Below are 27973 nucleotides of genomic sequence, written 5' to 3'. Positions count from 1 at the left end.
ATTGCCAGAGCCCATTAGCAGGAGAAGGCGAGGGGAGCCAGACCGCCGTCGGCTGCTAATGCACTCGGATTGTTCTAATGTCAGAACTTGATTCAGGTGAGACCCCGGCCCAGCTGAGACCCAGGGCCCCAGGGTGCTCTGGGCAGAGAAGCCTTCCCTGGCCCTGACCTCTGAGCCCGAGACAGGGGCTTGGGGGAGCGGGGGGCTCCCGGATAATCCTGCATCTAGAATGCAGATAATAGCACAAATAACAATGGCGCCCATTTTTCTAATACCTAAAGGTTTCCCAAGTATCCCCATTCATTCACACATGTTTATTAAAGCCTACTGTGTGTCTGGTTCTGTGCCTCCTACTAAGGATACAGAAGGAGCTTCTTCCCTCCGAGAGCTCACATCATATTGGGAAAAATAACAGGGGCGCCCAAGAAAATGCCAAAAACGGGGGCAGTGGGTGCCCCGTGGAGGAGGAGATGATTCTCAGAAGCAGCTAAATAGTCTAAAAGGAGGAAGCAGGAGGAGCGACGGGGAGGACAGCAGTAGGGCAAAGGCCTGGAGGTGGGAGATGGCCAGCCTGGCTGGACCACAGAGTGTGTGAAGAGGAGGCACAGACCTTGTAATAGTGACCTTGATGTTGCGAGGTCATAACCTTGGTAAGGCGGTGGGAGCCGGACTGCGGAGGGCTTTCCAAGCTGGGCAGAGGGAGTTCCTGTACTTTCCTGAGCAGGGGTGGATCCAGCCAGGGCTAAGCTTCAGGAAAACTCCATGTTGGGAACATGTTGTCCCCATTGCACAGAAGCTCAATCACTGGCCACAAGGTTAGACTGTTCTCTCCCGATCGCTACTCCAAGGCCAGACCTGAGGGAGGGAGCCCTGCTCCTAAAGTCCAGTGATCCAGGCTTCGGGCCCAGGCCCACTGGGCTGAGACCCTGGGCAGACACCACCAAGTGGCCACGCGGGGCAGTGGGACTTTGGGCAAGCCGCTTCCTGTGTTCTGCCCATTCCTTCCCGCTGAGGGTCCCACGAGAGCCAACAAGAGAAATCGATAGCCCCGGAGCCAGAAGGGGTCATCCGAGCTCCATGTAAAAGATTATAAAATCTTATAAGAGTAAATGTTGAAAACAAACAAAAAATTAGCCCGGAAAAGGGATTACTCTCCGGCCCATCCTCTGGCCAGCTGAAGAGTCAAGAGGCTGTCCGTGGTCTAGGAAAGAAGATGAGCCCATCCCGAGGGAGAAAGGAGGTTGGGGGGGGAGGTGCGGGACATGGGGATGGAAGGGAATTTTAGCAACTCTTCCGTTTTGGAGAGGATGTGACCGGAACCGTCAGCGTGTCCATCGGCCCCTCGGACCAGGAATGATCACCACCGATGGCTTCCTTCGGGATTAGCCTGGGACTGGGCAAGGTCCCAAGGAACAGGGAAGGAAAAGAGGGCCAGCGTGGGGGCCAGACAAGCGGGCTCTGCCATCTGATGGCCAAGTGACCCCGGAGCAAGGTCTAAAAAACAGGAGCAGCAGCTACTTGTCAGAGGTTGCCACTATTTATTGGTCAGTCCTATCTGATTCATTATGATCCCATTTGGGTTTTCCTGGTAGAGATACTGGAGTGATCGGCCATTTTCTTCTCCAGCACATTTTTTTACAGATGAGGAAACTGAGGCAATCCTCATTTTGCTCAAAGTCACACAGCTATTAGGTGTCTGAGGCTGGATCTGAACTCAGGTCTCTATGTACTTCATGCCCAGTTGTCCCTACTTGCTAGAGAAGTTGTGAGCAAAGTGGATGAGATATCTTGAAGGGCTCCTCATTAGCTCAGCAACACCGTGGCAAACTTGACTCTCCTCCGTGACAAAATGCAAGGTCTGGAGTAGAAGGTGCATAAACTGGCAGACAAACAAAATTCAGATGAGCAGATAAACAGATGAGTAGAGAAAGAGCTAGCTTGGAGGAAGCCAATGTCTCTCCTCCAGGAGTTTGTATTCTTTTTTGAAAAACTCAATTTTATTTAATTTTCTGGTCTGAGTTCTCTCCTTTCCACCTCCTCCCCTCCCCCACCGAGAAAGCAAGAAGCATGGAGCGCATTGGAAACGCGTAGTCAAGCCTTGGCGGGCCCATCTGCCCTCAGTGTGTGGCACTCTACCGGAGCAGGGCGGCAGGCTTTCATCACCAGTCCTCCAGAGCTGTGCTTGGTCATCACGTCAACTGGCGCTCCCCATCTTCCAGAACTGCTTGTCTATATCGTTGCTGTGGTACGAGTGGTTCAGCAGCCTCCATCCTCCCGGCGGTCTGTGGGGAGGCCGCGCAGGAAGGGCTGGGATGGAGCTGGGGGTGGGAGGGGGCTCTGGCTGGGGAAGGAGGCACCTTCCACCTCCCAGTTAGTCGTCTGAGGGGCTGAGGGAGTGAGGGGAAATGGCCATTGGATGGGCTGGAGAGGAGGCAGACGGGAAGTGGTCCCAGTCCCAGTGAGATGATGGTCAACTATGACAGCCTTGGTTCTTCTCAGCAACGTGATGACCGAAGACAATTCCAACAGCCCTCGGATAGAGAATGCCACCTGCAAATAGACTGAAGGTGGATCGAAGCATAGTGTTATTACCTTTAAAAAAAGTTTGCTGTTTCTTTCTTGTGTTTTTCTCCTTTCGGCCTGATTTTTCAACGTAACAGATCTGGAAATATGTTCAGGAAGATTGTGTATGTTTAACCTATATTGGATTGCTTGCTATCTTGGGGAGGGGACAGGGAAAGGGGAGGAAAAATCGGAACACAAGATGTTACAGAAATGAATGTTTGCATATGTACTGTCAAAAAAAGTTATAATTATAAAATAAAATAAAAATTAAATTTAAAAAAAAATGAATGTTGAAAACTATCCTTGCAGGTGCAGCCAGGGGGCGCAGTGGATGGAGCACCAGCCCTGAATTCAGGAGGACCTGAGTTCAAATTTGGCCTCAGACACTTAACACTTCCTAGCTGTGTGACCCTGGGCAAGTCACTTAACCCCAGCCTCAGGGGAAAAAAAAACAAAAACAAAAAAACAAACAAACAAAAAGAAAAACTATCCTTACATGTATTTGGAAAAATAAAATACTATTGAGAAAAAAAAAAAAAAGGAAAACATTTTTGAAATACCAGTGATTGCTGTGATTCCTATCAGAGACCCCAGCATTTTCCTGACGTGGCCATGATTCCGGCTTCAGAAAGCTCTGCTAGGGCTTGCCAGGCCCAACAGGCTTCAACCATGGATCCGGCAGCTCTCCGATTCAGTGGAAGGTGCTCAGCCAACTAAAATGAACTCATTGCGCGACTCTGTTCCAGACCTAGCGAGTCATGCAGCCTGAGATCCCGAGGGAGCAGATGAGGTCATCCCTCAGCAAGGGAAGAAAGCACCGGTTCCGGACTCTTCGGAACCAGCCCCGGACCTAAAATAAAGATGGGAAAACAAAGGTGGACAGCTGCGGTCTCTTAAGGAGCCAGAAGGTGGCAGTCTGGGGGAGATCACTGGGCAGAAAGGAGAAGGCAGCTTAGCCACGATTGAAGCCAAACCCTTCATTTTCTTTATTGTTAAACAGATTTGGGTTTTTGTCTCCTTCATTCTCCCCTTGCGCTCCCCCAGCCCCTTCAGAGAGCCAGCTCTCCTAACGAAGCGGACTAAAGTTAATCAGCACGTAGAAAGCCTGGCATCAGCTGTCGAGTCCCTCATCCAATTTTGGTTTTTTACTTCTCTGTTTTTTAAAAAATATGATTTTGTTTAAAAACTTAAAATTCCGCTAAAAATTATGGCTAGCCTTAGAGACAAGAAGCCCTGGGTTCAAGTACTGCCATTAATCCATCCTGGCTGTGTGGCCCTGGATAAGTTCCTGCATCTCTCAGGACTCCTAGGAGTGACAGAGTAGGGAACAGTCTGAGTGGGAAAAAATTTTCTCCTTCCTTCCTTCTTTTCTTCCTTCCTTCCTTCTTTCTTTCCTTCCTTTCCTCCTTCCTTCTTTCTTTCCTTCCTTTCCTCCTTCCTTCCTTCCTTCCTTCCTTCCTTCCTTCCTTCCTTCCTTCCTTCCTTCTTTCCTTCCTTTTCCTCATTCCTTCCTTCCTCCCTCCCTCCCTCCCTTTTTTTGAGATTAAGTGGCTTGCCTAGGATCGCACAGCTAATAAGTGTTAATTGTCTGAAGCTGATTTGAACTCAGGGCCTCCTGACTTTAAGGCCAGTGCACCACCTAGCTGCCCCTAGGCAGAGATTTTTGGCCAAGAGTTCATTATATCAGTGGAATCACCATTGTGTCTGGACCAAAGATATTGTCCCCCAAACCTATCAACAAGATCAGTCACACAAGAATATGCAATAAAAAAACAACAACAACAACAAAAACAACCTGGCTCTCCAAATCACTAGTTGAACATCGGTGGTCCACGCTCTGTGTCGGTGACCTCAGGTTCCAGCCCACTTGTGCCTTAGAAGAAATCTCACCCTCCCGGCCATCCCCGTGGACAAGCCGTCTGTAGAGAAGCCTCTCTGGCTGCTGCCCTGAGCCTGGTCCTTAGACAGTAGACAGCGAGTCCAGCACCAAGCCTTCCCGGCTTGAGAGACATACAAGACCTGGGGGGCTCTACTAGCAGAACCTTCCTGAGTCAGTGTATCCTCCTCCCTCCAAGAGGAGTTTGTCTATGAAGGACACAAAGGCTTTGGTCTAAATTCCTCTTTCTAGGTGCCATAGCTGCCGCTTTCTGTTTGTATTAGTATTTATGTTTGTAGAAATGTTATATTTATATTTGTAGCCACACAGGGATCAGTTACACACCCGGTAGGTGGAAAGGCTCTCCTTTCCCAGGGCCAGAGAAGCCCCCTCAGGTCCAAGCATTCTGTCTAGATGCTGAGAGAGGCAGGAAGGGCAGGAAGGGGATGAGAGGCGCTGGGCGGCCCTCGCTAGCCACGTCCCAATTCCACCCTTTCACCTTGAGATGTGGACAGCCCGGTGGGCCCATTTCCCACCGGGGAAGAGGCCCTAAATGCTGAAGGGACAGCTCGCCTGACCTCCCGCCGCTCCCACCGAGAGCTGGAGCAGGCGGCCGGCTCCCTCCCTGCTTGTCCCTGCCGCGGCTGGGTGGCTCGGGGCTCCCAGCCCTCGGCCCCTGCTCCCGTGGGGAGAGCTCAGGCGATGGGAAATCAGATCCGGGGCTTCTTCCCTTCCCTGCCGCTTTGGGGGCTGAACCGGGGATTAGGGACAAGGCGCAGTCTGGAGCGTGTGTCCAAATGAGTCCTGGCGGAGACACTGACAACCGCATCCACCTGATCGCGCACCTGGATCCAGGGTATCTGTGGCAAAGAGGTTTTTACCAGCTCTTGTTCATTCATGTGTTCATTCACAGAAGAAGAAGAAGAAGAAGAAGAAGAAGAAGAAGAAGAAGAAGAAGAAGAAGAAGAAGAAGAAGAAGAAGAAGAAGAAGAAGAAGAAGAAGAAGAAGAAGAAGAAGAAGAAGAAGAAGAAGAAGAAGAAGAAGAAGAAGAAGAAGAAGAAGAAGAAGAAGAAGAAGAAGAAGAAGAAGAAGAAGAAGAAGAATCATCATCTTGGGGACAACGGGGTAACGTAGTGGATAGAGCCCCAGCCTTGAAATCAGGAGGACCCGAGTTCAAAATGTGATCTCAGACACTTCACACTTCCTGGCTGTGTGACCCTGGGCCAGTCACTTAACCCCTATTGCTTCAGCAATATATATACCTTATCAAGTGCAAATCTTATCAATGTGCAGATGGGGGAGAAGCAAAGTCCACATTAAATGTGATGTTTTCTCCTTGGGCTCATCACCCGGGAGGGGGATAACTCATCAGCAAGACAGTCTGAAACAGGGCTTTGAGATCCTTCCAGACTGAAGGGATTAGAGCAGACTTCCTGGAGGAGGAGGCATTTGGTTTGGCCGGAGTGGAAGAGCAGGGGAGGAAGGCTGCTCCAGATCTACTTCTATTTCTGTTCCCCGTGAGACTGCCCAGAGGCTGAGCTCTTGACTCCGTGCCGGCTCAGCCCACAGAGGCTCCCCTGCCTCACATCCGGCGGTTTTCTGACATTCGATGCTCCGATGTGCATTTTCAGGCTTTGTCCCGAGAGGGCCCTGAGCTGCAGAGGGGGCTCCCGGCTCCCTGCCCTTAGTGTGGAGCAGCTGCCCCTGCCCGGACCAGGGGCCACACGGCCCGTTCCGGCTGGAGCGGGAGGAGGCTGGGACTCATAATCCGAAGCAGAGCCGGACTCTTGAGTGGGTGGGAAGTCCTGATTCCGATCAGATGTTGTCTTTCCCCAGGGGCCGGGGCCAGCCCAGTGCCATGCCCAGCATCCAGGCTTCCGGGAGGGAGGGGAGGAGGTTCTCATGGGCTATTTTGGTCCCGGGGCCCTGGGAGGGCCGACGTCTGGGTAAACAGGGGGCTGGAGTCCTGTTGGTGAGACAGGGCCTCCGGCCGGCCACTGGGGCCAAAAAGGAGCCCGGGTCCGATTCCCTCATTCGCTACATGCCTCGGGCACCAGACCTCGGATCCTTCATTTAAAATGGCAATTTGCATGAACTCGGTCATGTCCAAGTTCAGATAAATCACTCCAAAGGACTCCTTAGTGACTTAGAGCCCCCCAGTATTTATTTATTTGGTTAAATGCTTCCTAAATTCATTTAAATCTGGTTCAATAGTGAGGGCTGTGGTTGGACGGACAGCTCTGAGCTAGGAAACGTCGGAGGTCCAAGGTGGGGCTCTGGGGTTCTTTGCTCCATTGCCTAAGCCTCTCTAGTTCTGACGTCCCCTGTTCTAAGACCCTCCCAGTTCTGATACTCTCTGTCCCAGCTTCCCTCTGGCTCTGACATCCCTTGCTCTAAGGACCCTCCCAGCTCTGTCACCCTTGACTTCCTTGTAGTATAAAAGACTAATCTAGTTTTTCTTCCTACAGCATAATTTGCTCAAATATTTAACAAATGCAAAACACTGCGGACGTGGTCCATAGTTAGTGAGAGGCTTGAACACCTACTGTGCACCAGATACTGTGCGAAATCTGCTTCCCCTGTGTCTCCGCCGGCCTTGGGTCCCTCCTCTATCCGCCTCTGGACGGAGGCCCAGGCCGCCCTCACCCAGGGGAGCCGAGCACGTGGCAGGCTCCTGTAGCTGAAAGTCCGGGGAGTTGAACCAAACTGAAGTGGGGCGGGGGTACCGGGCATCCACAGCTAATTCTGAGGGACGCCCTGCACCCCCACACCAGCTTCACAGATCCAGGAGGAGAAGTTGTTGGGGTGGGTTTCTGAGCAGAAGGGCTGCAGGAAGAGCTTTGTTTCCTTTGGATCTGCCTGTGAACGCCCCAGAAGAACCGAAGCCCCTTGAGGGCAGCAGAGGCCGTCCTGAATTCATCACACACGGTGGCGCACAGTAGGGGTATAAACACTCGGACTGACAGGCAGCACTGGCCCCCCGGCTCCCGGGACTGGAAGGGGGGCGCCGGGTGTGACTGGGGGTCAGCATGGCCGTGGGCCCGGGAAGGGCCGGACGGGCAGAGGGGCATCGGCCGGAGCCCCGACGCCAGCCTCCCGCGTCCGCAGACGGCCCCACCCCGAACGCTGGGCCCTGGACCCCGGCAGAGCCCGCTCCAGCTTCCCCGGTCCTGGAAGGAAGCGGCCGGGTGTTCTCTGTTATTCCACGGAGGAGGAACCGAGAGGGGAAGGAACTGGGCTGGCGCATGTGCGATAGCACCTGGCCTTGAACCCGCGGCTCCTGGCTCGGGGCTCAGCTGCCCACGGCAGCGTCCAAGGCTCCGAGTGCCAGCCCCTGATGGAGCCATCGTCTGTCTGGAAGCTGAGTCCAGTGGGTCTCTCTGCCTTTGGAGAAAAAAGCACAAACCCTGACAAGTTCATCCCAGGACAAAGGGAGTGAGCGAGCTCTGTGTGTGTGTGTGTTTAATGCCTTCCTGTGTAAGTCCCGTGGGGGAGGGGGCCGGGGCCTGCTCTCTCGCAGTCTGGCATGGGGCCCCATTCCTCTTATATTGTCTATCTTGGCTGAACTTGGCGTTCCCGCCACATTCCCTGCCAAGAAGGGGGTGGGCGGAGGGGGCAGGGCGGGGAGAATGCTGGGTCCTTTAAGGATACAGAAACTCAAACCCGCTTTGGAAGCGGCCCATCCTGGGAAGGCTGCGAGGGAGCCTTCCCAGCTCTGACATTCCTTCCTCTGCTCTGCCGACTCCGGGGAGGCCGGGCGCCGGGTGATGCAGACGTGGGCCCAGATGCTGGTGCCCACCCCCCCCCAGGACCACCCAGGATCCCAGCGCGGGCCCTCCTCCCCACGGCCGGGCCGCCACCTCCAGCATGGGCACAATCACTTCGCAGCCTCATCTGCCACTCACAGCATGGGCGCCATCGCCCCACGGCCCCAGATGCCTCCTTTAATATGGGCACAATCGCCCACGGCCCCGGCCGCCACCTCCAGCGTGGGCACAGCCACTTCACAGCCTCATCTACTACTCCTGGCGTGGGCACGATCACCCCACGGCATTGTCTGCCGCTCGTAGCACGGGCGCAATCACCCCACGGTCTGGACTGCCACCCCGTGGCTTGGCTGCCGCTCGTAGCATGGGCACGATCACCCTTATTTTGGAAAGGAGGAAACAGTGACTGAGAGGAGAAATCATTTGCCCTGCTGGGTCACTGTGCTAGCTTTCAAGCTAGCCAGTCTCTAAGCTTAGTTCTCTTGCTTTAAAAAAGAAAACAAATGCCTTATTTCTTCTTATTTGAAAAAATTTCCCGGCCCCACTCCCCCCCCCCCATTCCCACCCCAGCCCGTTCTTTCCTGTAACCATCAAACACATGGGCGGCCATGTGACCGCCCAGGGCAGCCTCTTCCCACCCAGGGTGGGGGCCTCAGAGTCAAGCCTTGAAAGGCTTCCCAAGTTTTTCTGATGCTGCCTGGGCTGTCGGATCCCTGGGAGCCGCGAAAAGTTCATGTTTTGCTCTTTTATCCTCAGCGCATAGCATTGTGCCTGGCACACAGTAGGTCTAATAGATGTCTTGTTGCCTGACTGATCGATAACTCATCGTTTATTGACTTCTATGGCTCGCCAGTACTTCGAGGAGCAGATATAAACCGTGGTGCTTGGAGCCCTGGCTGCTGCCTTCCTGTCCAGCTCCTATTCCCCTTCACTCATTCTAGGGTCCGGTCCCAATCAGACTGACACCCGATGTTCTACTTGCCATTAATGGGGGCCAGTCCCCAGGCCTGGAATGGACTCCTTCATCGTCGCCTCTTAGAACCCCTGACTTGCTTCAAAGCTCAGCCCAGACATCCCTGTCCTACATGAAGTTTCTGGGGATCCCCACTGCTTTCTCTGTCTCTCTCTCTCAAAATCCCTTTAATAATGTCTCCTCTTCTTAGCCAACTAGTGCCTCCATGTTAGACCTTGCACTTATTTGGTCTATATTTTTGTTTATTTGTGTTTTGATTGAAACAATTGAGATTTTAAGTGACTTGTCTAGGGTCACACAGGAAGTATTAAGTGTCTGAGTCCAGATTTGAACTCAGTCACACAATTTCCTAATAGTTCTTTTTTTTTTTTTAAATTTAACATTTCCCCAATTACGTGTAAAAATACTTTTTAACTCCTTTGTTAAATTTTGAGTCCCAAATCTTCTTGAGTCTCTTCCTGCACTTCTTTCTCAGTGAAAAGGCAAGCAATTTGATAAAGGTTATACATATGGAGCCATGCAAATTATATTTCCACATTAGTCATGTTGTGAAAGAAAGCACAGATAAAAAAACATGAAAAAAAAAGTAAACAGTAGTATACTTCAATCTGCATTCAGACTCCATCAATTCTTTCTCTGACCTGGAAAGCATCTTTCATCGTGTGTCATTTTCGGAGAACATTGTATTGTTGACAATAGCTCAGTCTTTCACTGTTGATGGTTGACATAGCTGTTACTGTGTACAATATTCTGATTCTGCTCACTTCACTTTGACTCAGTTCATGTTAATCTTTCCAGATTTTTTTTTTTTTTTTTTTTGCTGAGGCAATTGGGATTAAGTGACTTGCCCACAGTCACACAGCCAAGAACTGTTAAGTGTTTGAGGCCAGATCTGAACTCAGGTCCTCCTGACTTCAGGGTTGATGCTCTTTCTATTACATCAACTAGCTGCCCCCAGATTTTTCTAAAGCCATTCAGGTGGTCATTTCCTATAGCCCAACTCTACCAGCAGTGCTTTACCATCGCAATTTTCCCATATCCTCTCCAAAATTTGCCACTTTCCTTTTTTGTCATTATAGCCAATCTGAAAGATATGAGGTGGCATCTCAGAGTTATTTTGATTTGTCTTTCTCTAATCAATAGTGATTTAGATAATTTAAACAAATATGGTTATAGATAACTTTGATTTCTTTATCCTGTTCATTGGCCATTTATCAATTGCAGAATGCCTCATCTTCTTAAAATTTTAACTCAGTTCTAAGAGAAGGCCTTTAGCGGAGAAATTTGCTGTGACATTTTCCCCAGCTTTTTGCTTTTCTTTTTAAACTTGGCTGCACTGGTTTTTTTTATGCAAAACATTTTATATTTAATTTAATCAAAATTATCCATTTTACTTCCAAATAGCTCTCTATCTCTTGTTTGGTCATAAATTCTTCCTTTATCCATAGATATGATAGGTAAAGTATTTCATGTCCTCCTAACTTGCTTACATCATCACTTTTATCTAAATCATGTGCCCATTTTGACCTTATCTTGGTATATGATGTAAAATGTTAGTTTATACCTAGTTTCTGCCAAATTGCTTTCCTATTTTTCAGCAATTTTTGCCGAATAGTGAGTTCTTGTCTCCAAAGATTGGGTTTTGGGATATACCAAATGCCAGATTAATATGGTCATCACCTATTGTGTATTGTACTCCTAATCCTTCCCACTGATATTCCACTCTATTTTTTTAGCCAGCATCATTTTTTTGATGATCACTTCATTGTGAAAGTTTGAAGTCTGGTATAGCTAGGCTATCTTCTTTGATCTTTTTAAAATTATTAATTGCCTTGATAGTCTTGAACTTTGGTTCTTCCAGATGAATTTCATTATTTTTTTTCTAGCAGTATAAAACCGATTTTTTATTTGATTTGTATGGCATAGAATTGTCATTCTTATTATATTGATTCCATCTACCCATGAGCATAAATATTTTTCCATTTGTTCCGATCTGATTTTATTTGTGTGAAAGCTGTTTTGTAATTGTGTCTATATCGTCTTGGCAAATAGACTCCCAATATTTTGTTGTCTACAATTATTTTAAAGAGGATTCTTCTTTCTAAATCTTGCTGCTGGACTTTGTCAGAAATATCTAGAAATGCGGATGATTATGTAGTTTATTTTATGTCCTGCAAGTTTGCTAAAATTGTTAATTATTTCAAGTAATGTTTTAGTTGATTGTCTAAATATACCATTAAATCATCTGCAAAGAATGGTTATTTTGTTTTCTCATGGCCACTTTTAATTTCTTCAATTCCTTGTTCTCCTCTTATTGCTAAAGGTAACATTTTGAGTACAATATTGAATAACGGAAGGTCAAGATCCGCTCCCATTTCTTATCTGGATCTAGGACTCAGCAGCTTGGGGAGGCAGTGTTGGAAAATTCCCAGCCCTAATTTATAGAGGAGTAAACTGAGGTTCTTAGAGGCAAAGGAACTCGTGTGAGCCATTCAAGCAGGTAGAAGAGACAGCACCAGACCTAAGGCCAATCTTGGGTCCAGCTATCATGTTAGCCCCCCATGCTCTGCCTCTCAGAATGTGGAGAGCAAGAGACACTGACCTTGATTGTGGAAAATCCAGTAGAATCTCTGCAACGGAGTTCGAAGGAATGGCAGAGAAGAAAGAGTCAATCATAATCAGCACAAACCAGGACAACTTTGTTGTGACTGATTGAAGTTGGACAAGCTGAGACTGAGAGAAGAGCTCTTGCCTTTAGGACCCTGAGTATATTTGTTTATCCGATGGCCACGTTTCATGGACCTGAAAATTGTTTCAGAGAAAGAGGAGGTTCATTTGGACCCTGAGAATCAGGGCAGATATTAAAGAAGCCAGTTGCCCAACCCCTGGGTTCTGGAGAGCATTAGCCAGACGTATAGATAGGCTTTCTAAAGCTAAATATTAAAAAAGTAAAAAATAAATAAACCTAAATATCTGTTTATGGATTGACATTTCCTGAGGAAGAAGAGGAGGGCTTATTGGGGGCAGAGAAGGGGTGCTGTTTGCTCACATCCCAAACTAGAAATCAGCCAATGACTCCCCACCCCTTTTCTTGGGTTCTGAGCTGGGAATGCCTCTCCACCACTTCAAATGTAAGTTGGAAAAGCATATAAAATAGGGAGGATTATTGTCAGGGAGGGGCTAGCTGAGCAGCTGAGACCCTGTGTACCTCAGATATTCTTGGATCCTGGGAGAGCTGTAGCAGCCTGTCCCCAGCTGCCCTTGCATTAACACCACAGAAGTGGATCTGGGGACACTTGGTCGCCCACAAAAGCGAGGCAAAGAGCAGCAGGGACATGGAATGCATCCATGCAGGTCTTGGCCCCGAGCTGAGTGTGGACACAGCTGTCCTGCTGCCCCATTGCCCCCTCCCCTTCAGGATCTCCTGAGTGCATGCAGATTGCACAGGCAGGGCCCCCAGTCCTGGGAAACAGGAGGACCTGCTGGATCCCAGACTTTACCTGTCTGCTGCCATGGTGACAAGAACACACAGCCCTCAGGGAACAGGTGGTGAGCATTAACCAGGAAGCCTGGCCCGGCCCCTCTCTCTGGCCTCTCTGCCCAAGCCTCAGGACAGACAGCTCTGAGCGACAGGCAGAGAGACTGTGAGTGTGAGTGAGTGTGTGTGTGTGTGTGTGTGTGTGTGTGTGTGTGTGTGTGTGTGTGTGTGAATATGTGGGAATGTGATGTATGTGTGTGAGTATGTGAGTGTGTGTTTGTGTTGGCACTGTGCTGAACGGAGGTTCTGAACAAGAAAGAAAAGCAATTTTGTGGAACTGAAAAGACATTTCTTAGATGCTCCTATATGCCAGGTGCCCTGTGAGCCCCTCCAGGGCAAGATCTTCCCCACAAGGGAAGGCTGGTGACATCAGGGACCATGAAGTGAGCGCTGCTCATATTTCCAGGACTCAGCACAGAGCCAGCACATAGTAGGTAGTTCATAAATGCTCTCCAATGCACAGGTTGATTGAGAGTGACATGAGTTGACAGCTTTTTCCCACCCCCTCCTTGTACCTAATTTTACCCATTAGGGTTACTCTGTCTTCCACATAACATCTCTTTAGATGTTTGGAGATAGCTGGTGCTCCAGACATCAAGACCAGCAACGTAGCAAAGGCATAGAGGGAGGAAACCATACTGGGGGGAGGGGGGGATGACCAGGGGAATGGAGATGCTGTGACAGGGGATTCTTGCTGAAGTAGGATTCTTGGGGAAAGCCGCCCGTGCTCCCTCACCCAGTGGTGATCCCAGACCTTCAGACTGTCCTCTGCAGCATCTCAGGGTACTACTGGGCTGGGTGTGGGAAGAAGATTGCGTGGCATTGCTCCGTTCCCCCATTTCCTATTTTCCTGATTATGGGAGCAGGGCAGGGGATGTTGGGGGCTGACCCATAATGACACAAGTGATAGATCCTCAGCCCTAAGTTGTCAGTAGGTCAGTCTTTCCCAGTGACGACCAAGGATGCTTGTCTGGCCCTAAGACACCAGCCGAGCATTTCCTTCATTTTTTTCATGCCAGAAAATGAAGGGAGGTGTAAATGATGGAGTCCCTGCCCCCAGCGGCTCACCTGCTGGCAAATAGATGCTTCATAGGCTTCAAATGAATAAAACTTAGTGTTGAGAGGGAGAGAGGGAGGGAGGAAAGGAGAAAACAAGAGAGGGAAGCTGCAGAGTCCAGGGACCACCAGCAGGGGGCAACAGAAAGGAATAATTGAGACAGGAGTGTGTGTGTGGTTTCTCTGGTCCTTTGATGGTGTAGTCTGGTTTTTCCACCAGAGACCCCTGAGGGGGGATGGGATGAATGCTATCCTCTCCCCAAATATTTATATTTAAGGCCCATAGAGCACAAGGGGCTGGGCCAACAATGACCATTAAGCACCGCCTATGGGCCCCACCCTGGGCTAAACTGTGGGATGACAGAGGAAGGCCAAAGTTGGACCCTGCTCCAGGTGTAGTAAGGAGAGAAGAGGCGAATGACTACAACACTGATTACTTTGCCCCTTCTACAAGGAGGTCCCTCGGGATGGACTTGAGGGCTGCCCAGGAGAAGAAGAGGAGGAAGAGAATTCTGGGTGTGGGGGAGCCAGCCAGAGACAGCGCCACCTTGTCAGGGTGGGGAGGGGGGCGTTGTGCAAGAAGTCTGGAACGGGGGCAGGTTATAAAGGGCCTTAAATATCAAAACGAATTTATATTGGATCCTAGAGGATCCTAGAGGAGCTGACCTTTGTTTGCCAGGCACGCCAGAGCCGCCCCCGGGGTAGCCGTGCGGGCTTGCCCATAGCCAGGGTGCACTAGGCCCAGCCCCAGGCGGAAGGGCAGCTGTCTGACCCACCAGCCGTGAAACCGAATCCTGGGGGGGTCCCGCGGTCGGAGGCCCAGAACAGGATGACCTCATTGGAATGGGCTTGGGTGAGCTGGAAAGCCCCAGAGCCGGCTGGGAGGGGGCCAGGGTCGCCACCTGGACGCCCGGGCTGAGGGCTGAGCTCATCGCTGCTCCTGCCTTCCAGATGAGGCCGCATTTTCCCAGAGAGCTGCTCCTCCGGGCCTGGAGGAGAAGCAGATGTGGCAGCTTTTAGCCCCTTCCCCAAAGTCTGGGAGCTCTGCGTCCCTCCCCAGCCGGGCCCTGTTGGAGAAAAGCAGCGAATGACCTCATCTGGACTGAGCTCTACGTGGCCTTGGGTGATGTAACCCCGGCTCCTTCTCCACGGCTTCTGGCTCCTGCTCCCATTCCCCCTCTCCCCCAGAGATCCCTCTGGCCCGGGGCCTAGTGCTCCCCTGGGAGGGGGCACAGATCCTGCTCACACCCCCACATCACAGAGCGGGAGCCCCAGTGATATCTGGGAAAGGAGGTGGAAGCAAGAGCGAGGGGCCGGACAAGCAGCCCTGCCTGGGGGATCCCCCGGGGACAGACTGGGGACACTCAGAGACACCCATTCAAGCTGCCAAGCTCAGAGCACTTCAGTCATGGAGAAGGTTCAGAGAATCCCAGCATTTGTCCAGAGTCACACAGCCAGGAAGTGCCCCGAAAATGGGCTGAGACTACCTCTCTCACACAATTGCTGTCTAGGGCTGTGGCCGAGTTCCCAGGCTGGCCCTCTGGGCTCTGAAGGACGCCCCAAAGGGCTAACGAAAGTCTCAGTTGTTTAGGGGCCAGAAGGAAAAATGGGTCTATGAGGGAAAGTGATCCCAGTGGCTGACCCCAAAATCCCAAATCGGAAGCTGGAGGCTGCAATATTCCCTGCTCGCTTAAAGGAAATGGGGAGGTTTGGCTTCAACAGGAGCCCATCAAGTTGGGGAGCTGGTCATTGTACTCAAGTCTTTGAAGCTCCCTCAAAGAGTCAGAAAGAGTAGAGGGATTAACTTTGTCCCTCTTGTCCCCAGCAGCAGGGGAGAGGTGAGGGAGGGGGGATGTGTGGGGAGGAAGGACTTCCCAGACAGCCTTCAAAGAGGGAAGGCTCTCAGTCCTTGGGGAGAGGTTTCTCACTATTGGAGGTCTTCAAGTTAAGATTTGTTAAGTTAAGACCACGAAAGACCCTTAAACTCGAGAGTGGTTGAAATCCATAGAAAGGTGATCTGGAATGGGATGCTGGGACATGGGGTCAAGGGAGCTTTGGGAGACTCCTCTCCAGGACAATGGGGAGGGCAATCACACTGGAATGGCCTCCCTTGTGAGGTTACTGGGAGGCTGAAATTAGCCACCCCAAGAGCTTGGGAGGAATGTCGGCCCTTGGCACTGAAGTTCCTTGGAATTTGAGAATAATGTATCCTTTGGAACTCGAGGATGTGGAGATTTCTGGGGGAGATGCTGCCCCACCTGCCCTTCCTTCAGAGTTGTGAAGGTCAGCGCTTGGGAGCCCAGCACAACAGGAATCCTTCAGTCAGAACCGGCCACTTTCATCTGGAAATCAGGGAGGAGCTGGCACAAGCCCTGACAAGTCTGGGTGCCCGCCGGGCAAAGCGGGGCCCTTGATGCTGAGTCATGGCTCCTCCACCAAAGCCCCAGAGGTAGGAGTCAGAGCCTGCTCCAGCCCTGAGACCCCCTCATCAGTCCCTGTCCCTCCCTCTGGGACTAGACTCGTTCTTTCTGTCTCACCACCAGCATGCAGGGAAGTTGGCAGAGGGATGGGGCAGATAGAATTGAACTGTGGCACATTTTGGAAAAATGCAAGAAAAAAAACGAGAGCAACCCCAAAGTGTAATGGGAAGGGAGGCAGGGGAAGAAGCTCCTGACGGACATCTGGGCCTGACGGTCTCCAGCTCTCTTCTGGGTTCTAAACTCTCCATTCTAGATGTTCTGGATGACAATATAGTTTTAGGTAGTTTCAAAATTGGCTAACTAGTTGGGCATATAGCCAGCTATTGACCTCGAGAAAGGGCTATCCTGAGGTCTGTACTGTTCAACATTTGATTTTTTAAAAATTGTGTTTTGAAGATCTAGACAGAATTTATTGTATTTTGTTGAACTAAAACAGAAAGAAAAAGAAAAACAAGGATACAGTATTATGCTTAAAGGCCCTCTATATAATGAAATAAAAATAATAAATATATAAGCAATGAATGTCAAAGAACCTAAACCTTCCAGGAAAGTTAAGTGAATTATGGTGATAAATAGATAGAAAAATTATAATAGTAGGATTCCCCAATGTGCCCTTTACAGATAGAAGTGGAAATAACAGAAAGAAAAATAAGAAAGTGAATGACCTGCTCCTCAACATTTTAATCAATGACTCCAACTCAGAAAAAAAAATTCTAAAGTTTGAAGATGACACTGAATCGGGCTCTCCCCCAAAGGTTGGGAGCAACCAAAAAGAGCTCGAGAGGCTAGAATGATGGGAGTCACATCCATTTTATTAATAATTTATTAATTTTATTATATAATTTATTAATAAAATGAAATTGAATTGAAATAAATGTAAATTTCCTCCCTTGGGTTATTTCTAATAGTTTTTTATTTGATTCGCTAGGGTTCTCTAAGTGTACGATAACCAAAGGTTTGGGGAAATGTCTCTGAGTTCAAGTTGAATGAGGAATCTGGTGTGCCTATCAGCCTGGAAGTTCTCCATTCTCAGGGCCAGCTTCCAGAAAAAGGCTGAAGTTGTGCAGGGTTTGGCCCGGCTTCTCCAGGTTTCTCACCTCCCTGCCCAGTCCAGCCCTCCTCCCCAGGCTGCCAGATCCACCAGACACGGTGCCACGTTGGTACTCACCCAGTGACGTCTCCCCCAAGTCCGGCCGCGCCATTGTGAGCCCAGGCTCTCACCTAGAACAGAATGAGGTCCATTAGCCCAAGCACTCAGATCAAAGCGACTTGTATCAAAAGCTCTGTAAAAGCTTATGACTTTCTATAAAAGCTTATAGAGCTGAACTGGCTACCGTGTCCTTCTGGACTCACGGCCCAGCTCAGATTCAAACGCTCTGTTGGCTTGAGGGGACTGTGCATGTGCTCCCATCGTCCTAGAGCACTCGCTGGCCCCCATGCCCAGTGACCTGGACGTTAGTGAGGTTATTACCTGGGAGAGGCAAGCCTTTCACCCCATCTGCCTCGGTTTCCCCTCTGTAAAATGAGCCGGAGAAGAAATGGCCCAATGGGGTCACAGAGAGTGACTGGAAAATGGCTGAAGAGCACAGTCACAGGGACTCCTCAAGGGCGAGGTCTGGGGCCTGCTGATATTTAGAAGTCAAGTTTCTGTTCCTTATCCCTCATGCCAGCTGATCGGAACTATACGAGCTGGGAAGGCGCTCCGGCAGGTCGGGCACAGAGAGTGCCTGTGAACATTTGGAGTGAAGATGCCTCTAAATTTGGGCATCCCACATGTCCTCTGAGCTGCTGCGATTCCCTTCGCTCACAGAGCACAGCGCCTTCTTTGATGTGGCACACCATGCTGGGCGGGCCTGGGGCCCGATCCAGAGAGCCCACAGAGGCCAGGCTGCTGCTGCTCCATCCCTGCTCTGTGCCCAAGCTCCTCCATGAGGCAGAGCCCGGGAAGGCCAGGCTCCCCTGCCCTGCACAGGCTCCCTGGGTGGCAGGGAATGAACCAGAGGGGCAGGCCAGTGGGCCACTGTCCCTGGCCTGGGCTCTGGGCTGTCCTTTGCAAGGACAAATCCCAGCCCCTGAGGGGAGCCTGACTTGGCTCTGCACGCCTGCAGGCTCGCTCCTCCTGGGAGATGAGGGAGTTGGGCTGGCTCCTTCTGGCTCTGCCCTTTGATGAGTGGGTGGCTGTGTGACCTTGGAGAAAGCACCACGCCTCTCTGGGCCTGCTTCATTCTGGGGAAAACATGGGGGTCGGAGAGATCCCTTCCACCCCTCCCTGCCAGTGTGTGGCTTCTTCTAGGATGAGGAGACGGGCGGGGTGGATCCCACACTGAGTTTCTGTCCTGCTTAGCTCCCCTTGTTCCTGAAAAACACCCGGAAATGCCGGCCTTCCTGGCCGGGCCGGCTGGGCCAGCTGCCACAGCCCAGCATCAGCAGGGCCAGGAGCTGGAGACAGAGGAGGGCCCGGAGCAGCAGCGCATCCCCAGAAGCAGCAGCAGCAGCAGAGAAGGGGAGGGAAGTCCCCCTGGCCTCGGCAACCCACAGCACTACAACTCCCAGCATGCCCTGGGCTGCCAGAGACCCAGCATGCCCTGGGAACCGTCTTAACCCATTCCTTGCACCAGGTATTCTGCTGATGTGGACCCTTTCCCTCCCGGCACGATGAGGCAGTCCTCTCAGAGGGGACCCTTGAGGACGGACGGGGGCTCCCACGAGCACGCTTCCTAAAGTCCCACGCAGCCAGGTCTCAGTCTCCCTCACCAAATTTGTGCATGACCCCAAACTAGAAGGACTGCCCGACCCTGAATGATGCAGTTCGGAAGGATCTTGACCGAGGAATAAGTTGACACTTAATCTAGAGTCTTACACTTGAGGTCTCCCCACCGAGCTCGGGAAGTACAAGATGGGGGGAGGCAGCAGTTCATCCGAAGAGGGTCCGGGCGTCCGTGATCTGCTAGGAACCCACCCTGTGACAGAGCAGTCAGGCAAGCAAAGCGGCCCTTAGATTTACCCCAGAGGGACAGGCGTGAAGACTAGCATGGCGTCACCTCACTGCCTTCGGCCTTTCTCCCACCTGGCCTGGAGCAGCGAGCGCACTTCCGTTGCATTGCTGCAGTTCAGTAGTTTTCAGTCCAGCTTTTTCTCTTTTTCTGTCCCTGCCTTTGTCTCTCTGTTTCTCCCTCTCTATTCCCTGTCTCTGTGCCTCTTTTCTCTCTCCTTCTCCCTGTCTCTCTCGGTTTCTTCCTGTGTAGGAGAGTGGTGTGTTAGGGTTAGTAGAAAGAGAAAATAATTGAAATGGAAGCCATGATGTAGATGCTTCCTAGCGTAGTTTAAGATGGCTGTGGGCCGGTGGGGGTGGGGCACTTCATCCCTCACCGGCTGGTTTTCATTTGCCCGTAGGAGGACGCTGGTGGCCCCGCCTCCAGCCTGACAAAAAAAAGCCCGATGAGGGCAGGGATTTGCTTATTTCCTCTTTGGACAGTCAGCACCTGGGACAGTGCCAGACGGCTCCAGGAACCGAATGAAGGGAGAGACGTTTCCTGGGCCACGTCTCGTCAGTGGTTAGTTTAGTTCCAGATGCCACATTTTAGGGTGAAACTAACAACGCTGGAACTTGTCGAGGGGACAGTCGGGGCGGGGACTGGCCACGACGGGGAGCAGTGGAAAGAACCGGGCAGCTTGTCCTGGAGAGGAAAGGTCACAGGGGGGACACAGGACTCGCAGGTGTATATCCAGAGGGCGAATGCGGGGAGGAAGGGTCAGCCTCGGTCTGCCTGGCCCCAGACCTTCGGCAGAGGTGTGGAGGGGGATCTGCATAGAGGCTGATTCGGGCCGGGTGTCAGGAAAAGCGTCTCGGTAATTAAAGCAGCCTCAGCGGCTGGGTCACCTTCCTCAGGGGGACAGGGTTGGAGACTTTTACACGAGGACCCTCTGGAAGCGTCTGGAGGGAGTTCCTGGTCATGGCTGACTCAGACTCGATGGCTGCGGAAGGGCCGCGCTTCTGAGAGTCTCAGGGCTCTGGTCCTAGCTCTGCCCTCCGGAACTTAGTCTAGCAACAATCAGCATATATTAAGCACCTGCTTGGTGCTCTGTGCTCCCGAAGGGAAAGTGCCCCAAAGAAATGTACACTCGATGAGGGAGTGTATGCCAGAGGGCTGCAGAGGAGAAAGTGTACATGGAAGATTCATCTTCCTCAGGCACTTACCAGCTTGCCCCTGGGCAAGGCACTTTCCCCTGTTTGCCTCAGTTTCCTGAAGAAACAAATGACAAACCACTCTAATATCTTTGCCAAGAAAATCCCAACGGGGTCACAAAGAGTCGCTCATGATTGAACAATGATGCAAAAGATAGGAAGAAAATACTAAGTAGTTTTTAGGGGACCTGGGAGCTAGGGGTTGGAGGTGATATTTGAATTGGGATTTAAAGGGAGGTAGGGACTCTAAGAGGTGGATGAACAGCAAGGGGGCATGGGGGACAGGAGGCAGTGCCTTGTGCAAGGAAGAAGGGAGAGGAACACAGTTGGCATGCAGAAGGGCTGGAGAAGAGAGATGGGGAAACCCTTATGAGGTGACCTAGAGTCCGGTACCAAGTGCTCAGCATACCGAGGAAGCCCAAGCCAGTCCCTGCCCTTGAGGAGCGCACTGTCTGACTGGGAAGGGAGGCTCTGGAGGCCTGAAATCTGGGAGTGGGCGTGTGATTGAAAAAAAGAGGCTGGAGGCTGGAGACAGAAGCTTGGCTCCAGATGCGATGTGGGGGTGGTGAGAAAGGGTGAAGATGGCCGGGTGGTTGCCAGGTGAGACCCGGAGGGGGCAAGGGGTGCCCTCGACAGGGAAGTTTGAGGAGTAAATCAGGAATTCTGTTTTCTTGGGAGTCTAAGATGTCCAAAGAACATCCAGCTTGCCAAGAGGCAGCTGGGCTTCCAGATCTAGACCTTGAGAAGGAGTCTGCGTTAGGAGAGTCGGGGTGCCTATGAGAATCGGGGCGTCATCCACAGAGAGCTGAGCCGCTGGGAGCTAATGTGCTGAGGGGGGAAGAGAAAGGAGAGGTAGGAAGAGAGAAACACAAAGAGACAGAAAAACACAGAGATACAGAAACAGACAGAAAATGAGAGACAGAGACAGAAAGACAAGACCTAGAGACAGACAGAGAGAGAGAGAAACCCAAAGAAAATGAGACAGAGACAGAGGCAGAGAAACAGAGAGAGAGAAATCAGAGGCAGAGAAAGAGAAACAGCTACACAAGGAGACATCTAGAGAAAAATAGAGAGACAGAGAGAGAGAGAGAGAGAGACAGACAGACAGACAGAGAGAGAGAGAGAGAGAGAGAGAGACAGACAGAGACAGAGAGAGAGAGAGAGAGACAGACAGACAGACAGACAGACAGACAGACAAAGAGATGCACCAAGCAATGGACCCAGAGAAAGCCAGGGACCCAGAGACACGCAGAGTGGGCTGCCTCCCATCCACGCCCTCCTCCGTCGCTTCCGCGGGTTCCCAGGGTCCCGTGGGAGGGGTGGGGTGAGAGAGGGAGAAGGGGGCCAGGCAGGTTGGCAGGCCCGGTCCCGGGGGTGGCACTGGCAGGCAGGGGGCTGCTCTGAATGGGGGAGCAAAGCAGGGGCTGTGATTGTGTGCCGGGGCTGCCGTTTCCAAGGAGAGCGGCTCCGCTGTCTGTACATGCCCAGGATCCTCGCGGCTGCGGGCTTGGGCACCCACACGGTCCCGGCTGGCCGTCTGCTGGCCGTCTGGCTCTCATTATGCCTTCACAAAAAGGACTAAAAAGCTGGGGCGGGGGGAAGGGGAGGGGCAAAGGGGAAAAGGGAGGAAGGGCGACTGGGGGGGGATTGTGGCCCAGCCCCCAAGCTGGCTGCTGGGGATCACGGAACAATCCTTCCCCCAACATTGTGTGAGCGGAAGGCAGTCTAGAGATCTGAGCTGCTACAGAAGGGGAAACTGAGGGCCCTGGGGAGCAGGGCTTCTCTCCCCGCCCTGAATAGTAAGAATGACAAGGCCGAGACTAGAGCTGAGGCTCCTCAGGCCAGAAGGGACCTCAGATCATCAATGGCCTCTTTTCACAGATGGGAAAACTGAGGTCAGAGCAGGAAAAAAGCTCTTTGGTTTTTGATTGCTTTTTTTGTGCAAATGACAATGGGTCGTCATCCGTTCTTTTGTCCTTTTGCTCACTTCATCCCTTCCTTTGTTCTTTCAGCCATCCCTCACACATTTAATTACAGCAGGACCTGTTCTCCGGGAGCTGTCCTTTATCCTTGGAGAGGGAGGGCAGCATGGGAGGCAGGGTGGTGCAGTGGGCACACTGGGCCAGGGCTTTAATCTTGCCTTCCCCTTTGCCTCCCAAAAAGCCTTTGTTTCCTGCAGGATCAGTCCTGAGCCTTCCCCAACCTGGCTCAGCGGGTTTTGGGGTGTGGGAGGCTTTTTTGGCTCAGTGAATGGAAGTCCCCCCCCCCCCCCCCCCCGCAGGGATTATTAGTCTCAAGGACATTTTGTTGATTGGCTGAAGTGCTCTCCAGCTACTAGTTTCCTCTCGGAGCCTCAGTTTCCCATTTTGCAGAATGGGGACGATCTCCATAAGCAGATGTGAGAATGGAGCCTTGGAACCCAACCCAGAGGTCTGGGTTCAAATCCTGCCCCAGATCCTGGCTTGTGTAGCTCACTATAAGCCCTTTCCTGCGCCCACCTGATAAAAGGGGGAAGGGGAGGGCCTGAGCTGTGAAGTTCTATTTCTCTAGGATGCCATTGTTTTCTTGGGGAGCTTCTGGAGGCTGCCTTCCTTTCAGTTCTGTTCAATAAATCCCAAAATGCAGCCAGGAGTTAAAATCCCGATCCTTTATTGTGCCCTTCAAAGTCTTGGCTCTTTTCCTGGGGTCTGGCTAGCTTTAATAGAGGCCTAGCTCTTTCCTTGGTTCCCCGATAAGCTCTTGTCCGAGTGTCTCCAGCCAGCTCCAGGCTCTAGCTCCCTCTGAATCCAAAGCCCCCAGCCAGTGCGAAGGTAGACGTGGGAATGAATCGGACTCTGCCTCCGAGAGTGGGATTGTGGGTTCCCCAGAAGTCAATCCTGGATGTGAATCTCCCGGAAGTCCATGAGCAGGCTTTTCCTTTACACTTGTGAATCCACTGAATCCTGGCTCTGAATTTCCTCCAGCTTCCCTGAAGTTCTCCTGGGAAGTCTTCTCCTTGACCCAATCCAGACTGACTGGCTCCTTATATCCTCCCAGAGAATGGGCTTGTGGGTACTCCCCGGGCTTGTGGGAGCTCCTTAAAGGGCCAATGAGTGAACTCCTTTAAAGGTGTAAACTCTGAACTAGAGAATTGTTAATTATCAGACAACCGCCTTAGCATCTAGTAAAATCCTAACCCTGAACAGCACGCACTCACTTTCCAGGTGCTCTGCATTAATAGCATTCATTCATTGCTTCCAGAAGTGAAGCAAGGAAACAATAAATGGCGGCCGATTTGTAGCTGATTTCTGAGCCTTCTCTGTTCAGGCTGACAATTTAACAATCAGCTCTCCAGAACCAATTTGGGCTAGCCCCTGACACCGGGACGTCCTGGTGTGGGGTCCACAGACATCCTGTTGTCTGATTTCTGCGGGAGGCAGGTCTGTAGTGCTTATCCCCATCTTACACAGGGGTAAACTGAGGCTCAGAGGAGGCACTTGGCCTATCCTCAGCTAGCTGCTTTGAATTCTACATCCCCTGCGCTCAAAGAATCCAGACTCTGTCCACCCTCCCTGCCGCTGCCATCGCCACCCTTGCCAGGGCCTCCCTTGAGCCCTGTAGACAGATAGCCGGTGCCCCATTTGGACTGTGCTGGTAATGGGGGTCATGTGGGAAAGACCCTGTCAGGGCACTGCCTGGAGGGGAGGGTAGAATGAGAACAACTTTCTTCTCTGCTCTGGGCTGTAGTCACGGAGTGCTCCCAATACCAGCTGGGCAACCACAGGGAGGAGAGTCCCTGCCTCTGAGCCTCAGTTTACCCTCTACCACCTGGACATAAACTGCAGTCCTCCATCCTCTAGGTGGCTGTGCTCCAACTTATCCATGTCTTTCCTAAAGCAGGGACCTAGGACTGGTTGCCCCTGGTGTAGTCTGCTCAGGACAGAGGGCAGCAGCACTGTCCTTTCCTTGCATTGGACACTCTGTAATAACATTGGCTCTCCCAGATGATTCCTCTTCTATCAGTCACTTAAAAAACATCTCTTAAGTGTTGACCATTACTAGATATTGTGCTGAGCACACAGGATAAAAATACAGGGCAAAATCTGGAATTGGCTCTTCACTAAGACCCCGAGATCTTTGTCTAGGAATCTGTGCCTATCACAAGACAACTGGCTAATTATTTTAAAATGGAATTTATTGATGTCTTTGGTTTGGAAACCACCTGAATTTTCCTCTCCCTTCCAAGGTGCCGTATCTTTCTATAAAGAGGTTTTTAAAAAGAAAAAGAAAGAAAAGAAAAAATATCAACAAACCCAATCACTGCATCCTCTTGACTCCTCTCCCTTCCAAGGTGCCATGTCTTTCTATAAAGAGGTTTTTAAAAAGAAAAAGAAAGAAAAGAAAAAATATCAGCAAACCCAATCACTGCATCCTCTTGACCCATTTTTTACAATATTCCCCACACCCACATATTCTGTAAGAGAAGACTTCTTTGAGTCAAGCTTTATAGTTTTGCAATCTTTTATAGTTTGGGTTTTCCTTTCATCTTGTTGTATTGATAGGACTATAAATTAAAATCCAGCCACAAACACTTAGCAGTTGTGTGATCCTGGGCGGTTCACTTCTGTCTGCCTCAGTTTCATAATCTGTCAAATTAAGATAATAACAGCACCTACCTCCCAGAGTTGTGAAGATGAAGTGAGATAAGATTTGTAAAGAATTTTGCAAATAGGAAAAGCCATACAAAATGCTAGCTATTATTAACCATCGTGTGTATTGTTTTCTTGGGTCCACTTTACTTTGCATCAGTTCAGGGGAGTCTCACAGGGCTTCACAGGATTCCTCCTACTCCCTGCTTTTCACAGCACAAAAACATTTTTTCCGGAGTCCTGGACTACATCTGATTTTAAGGATCCCCTATACATCTTCGTCTACATTTCTTTACTGTTCTGAATACCTGAATTTCTGCACACTCTTCACTTCCCTGGCAGTGGAATTGCTGGGTCAAAGGACACAGACATTTAGTGGGACTAATTGTTTTCACTGAAATGTAGAACTTTTCACATATCAACAAATATTTGTTAAACTCCTACTGTGTGCTGAATACTGGGGATACAAAAAAGGAACAATGAAAAAGAATCCTACTTACAAGAAGCTGACTTTGTAAGGAGAGAAGAATCCACATAGAATTACAGAGAGAATAAATATAAAGAGGGGAATCTGAACTGAGGGGATGGTTGTGCAAGAGGGAGTTGAAAATGAAAGATGTAAAGGTAAAAATGATCAAATTTGTCAGATGATAAAATCTGTAGGAGCATGAGGAGCTTGGGATGCTGCTAAAGTTACACACCTGGGGTATCGCAAGGAGGATGCTGCCTTTGACAGGTCTGGGAGGAAAAATAAGGAGTTCAGCCTGACCCAGTGACTTTGAGTGTCTATAGGATATTCAGATGGAAATATCCATAGGTCATTAGTGATGCAAAATTTGGAGAGAGCCTGGAGATGAAGAGAGAAATCTGTCTGCATAGAGAGAGACCCTTAGACAGAGAAAGGGCTAGGGAGAGAGGGAGACAGGGAGATTTAGGTCAGGACCTTGGGGAGCACCCAGAGTTATGGAACATGGTGCCGATGAGGAGCCTGACAAAGGAGGCTGAGGAGGAGCAGACAGACAGGTGGGAGGAGAACCAGGAGCACCAGCATGTCAAAACCCAGAGGATGTCAAAGGCAGCAGAGGCTGAGAAGGATTAAGATGGGGAAAGATGAGATCTGAAGAAGGGGTGACTGGTAACTTTGAAGCCAGATTACAAAGGGCTGAGTGGGGAGAGAGGAGAGAAGGTGGAGGCAGGGGGTGGAAGCAGCTTTTCTCCAACCTGGGGCCAGAGAAAGGGAGGACAGGGGAGGGCCCATAGCTTGAGGGGATGAGCCTTTTGAAGGATTCTGTAGTTTCGTGTGACGATGGGGGAGATTTGGGACTGGCTGAAGGTAGTATGGAAGAAGCCAATAAATGGGAGAAGGCTGAAGATTTGAGTGGGGGTAATTAATGATCGGGGATTCCATTATCAGAGAACTGGGTAGGGGAGGGCACCGAAGCACAGAAAGAGGGGTTTCCCTTGGCCACCACATTGTCAGAGACGGGGAGAAAGCGGGAGAGCTTGGGACAACAATGAGTCTTAGATGATGGGAGAAGAGGGAGTTCCCACTGAATGGCTTCCATTTTTCAGTAAAGTAAAAGGTCAGGTCCTGGGGACTTGGAGAGATGAGAAGGTCTGGCATAACTTCTGTGGGAATTGAGATAGGAAATCAATTAGGGAGAAAGAAAAGAGCTGTCTTGCTTCAGTGAGAGCCCAGTTGATGCTGGATAATTTGTGTTGCAGTCAATCTGTTTGTGAGCTTAATAAATGCTCGTTGACTTGACATGACTTCACTTGTGAGACTTCCTCCAGCTGCATTCTGGGACTTATGAATAGGAATGGAAGGGGTAAATGGTGAGAGTCATTCAGGGCTGAATTTTAGCAAGGAAAAAAAAAACCTGGTAGGATGAATTCAGGTAGGTCAGGACAGTGTAGAGTGGGCTGGCTAACTGTTGGGTGGGCGTTAGAGGAGGAAGGTGGGCTCGAAGCAGAGAGAATGAGAAAGCTGAGGGGCAGCCAATAAGGGTTCCTGGGAGATTGAAGAATAGGATCAGGAGAGAGAGATGGAATGATGGGAGGGGATGGTGAGCTGGGAAATGCCAGACGGCTCTCTTTCTTTTTTAAATCAAAGAAATGGAATATTGGGAGACAATCAAAGAAACAGGGTATATGACCCAGTTGGAGTGAAGGCAGTCTAAGGACACTGAGGGATTAGCAAGTAGTTTAGCCAGTTGAATTGAGCATCAGTGGGAGTATTGAAATCCCCAGAACAGCAGGTGACAATTAGGGAGCTTTTGTTCCTGTAATACAAGGAGAGGTAGAGGACCAGGAGGTGGAAGAGGTAGGGAGTTGGGGGAGCATTATTAGATAGATGGGGAAGATTGGGTGGCAAAGAAGTAGCCACCCCCCAGGACAGAAGGCTGCCCCTGCTTGTAATGCTCTGTTTCTCTAGATTGTAATCCTTCTCTGGGAGGAGGTTTCTTGGGAGGCTTCTGGAGGTAGCCTTAGTTTTAGTTCCAGTTCAATAACCCAAAATGCAGCCAGGGCTTAAAGTCCTTTACTGTCTCTTTCCAAATCTTACCTCCAGATGCTTTATATTCTCCTTCAAGTCTTGTCTCCTTCACTTGGGGACTCGGCTAGCTTTCTAGAGGCCTTCCTCTCTCTTTGGATTCCCAAAAGCTCTTGTCCGAGGGTCTCCAGCCAGCACGAAGGTAGACTTGGGAATGAAATCTTGACTCTGCCTCCGAGAGTGTGGGATTGTGGGTTTCCCAGAAGTCAATACTACTTGTGAATCTCCCGGAAGTCCATGAGCAGGCCTTTACAACTTGTGAATCTGCTGGACTTGTGAATCCACTGAATTCTGGCTCTGAATCTCCTCAAGCTTCCCTGAAGTTCTCCTGGGAAGTCCTCTCCTTGCCCAA

The 27973-nt window shown here is 50.6% G+C and overlaps 1 long non-coding RNA gene across 3 annotated transcripts; it reads right to left on the bottom strand.

Annotated features, from left to right (window-relative positions):
* LOC141545114 (uncharacterized) lies at window positions 1–27973 on the bottom strand. 3 transcript variants are annotated; one of them, XR_012482895.1, is made up of 7 exons: window positions 27634–27973; window positions 24735–24785; window positions 17425–17477; window positions 14443–14765; window positions 11785–11984; window positions 3126–3415; window positions 1–2561 (listed from the first exon to the last, which is right to left on the bottom strand). It is a non-coding gene; the product is annotated as an uncharacterized LOC141545114 (long non-coding RNA). The 3 variants fall into 3 exon arrangements; XR_012482894.1 differs by lacking the exon at window positions 14443–14765; XR_012482896.1 differs by lacking the exons at window positions 14443–14765; window positions 24735–24785; window positions 27634–27973 and adding an exon at window positions 17728–18821.

Source organism: Sminthopsis crassicaudata, chromosome 5 (genome assembly GCF_048593235.1).
Source record: "Sminthopsis crassicaudata isolate SCR6 chromosome 5, ASM4859323v1, whole genome shotgun sequence".
Lineage (NCBI taxonomy): Eukaryota > Metazoa > Chordata > Mammalia > Dasyuromorphia > Dasyuridae > Sminthopsis > Sminthopsis crassicaudata.
The sequence above is the reverse complement of the archived record's forward strand: the minus strand, read 5'-3'. Positions and strand labels throughout refer to the sequence as shown.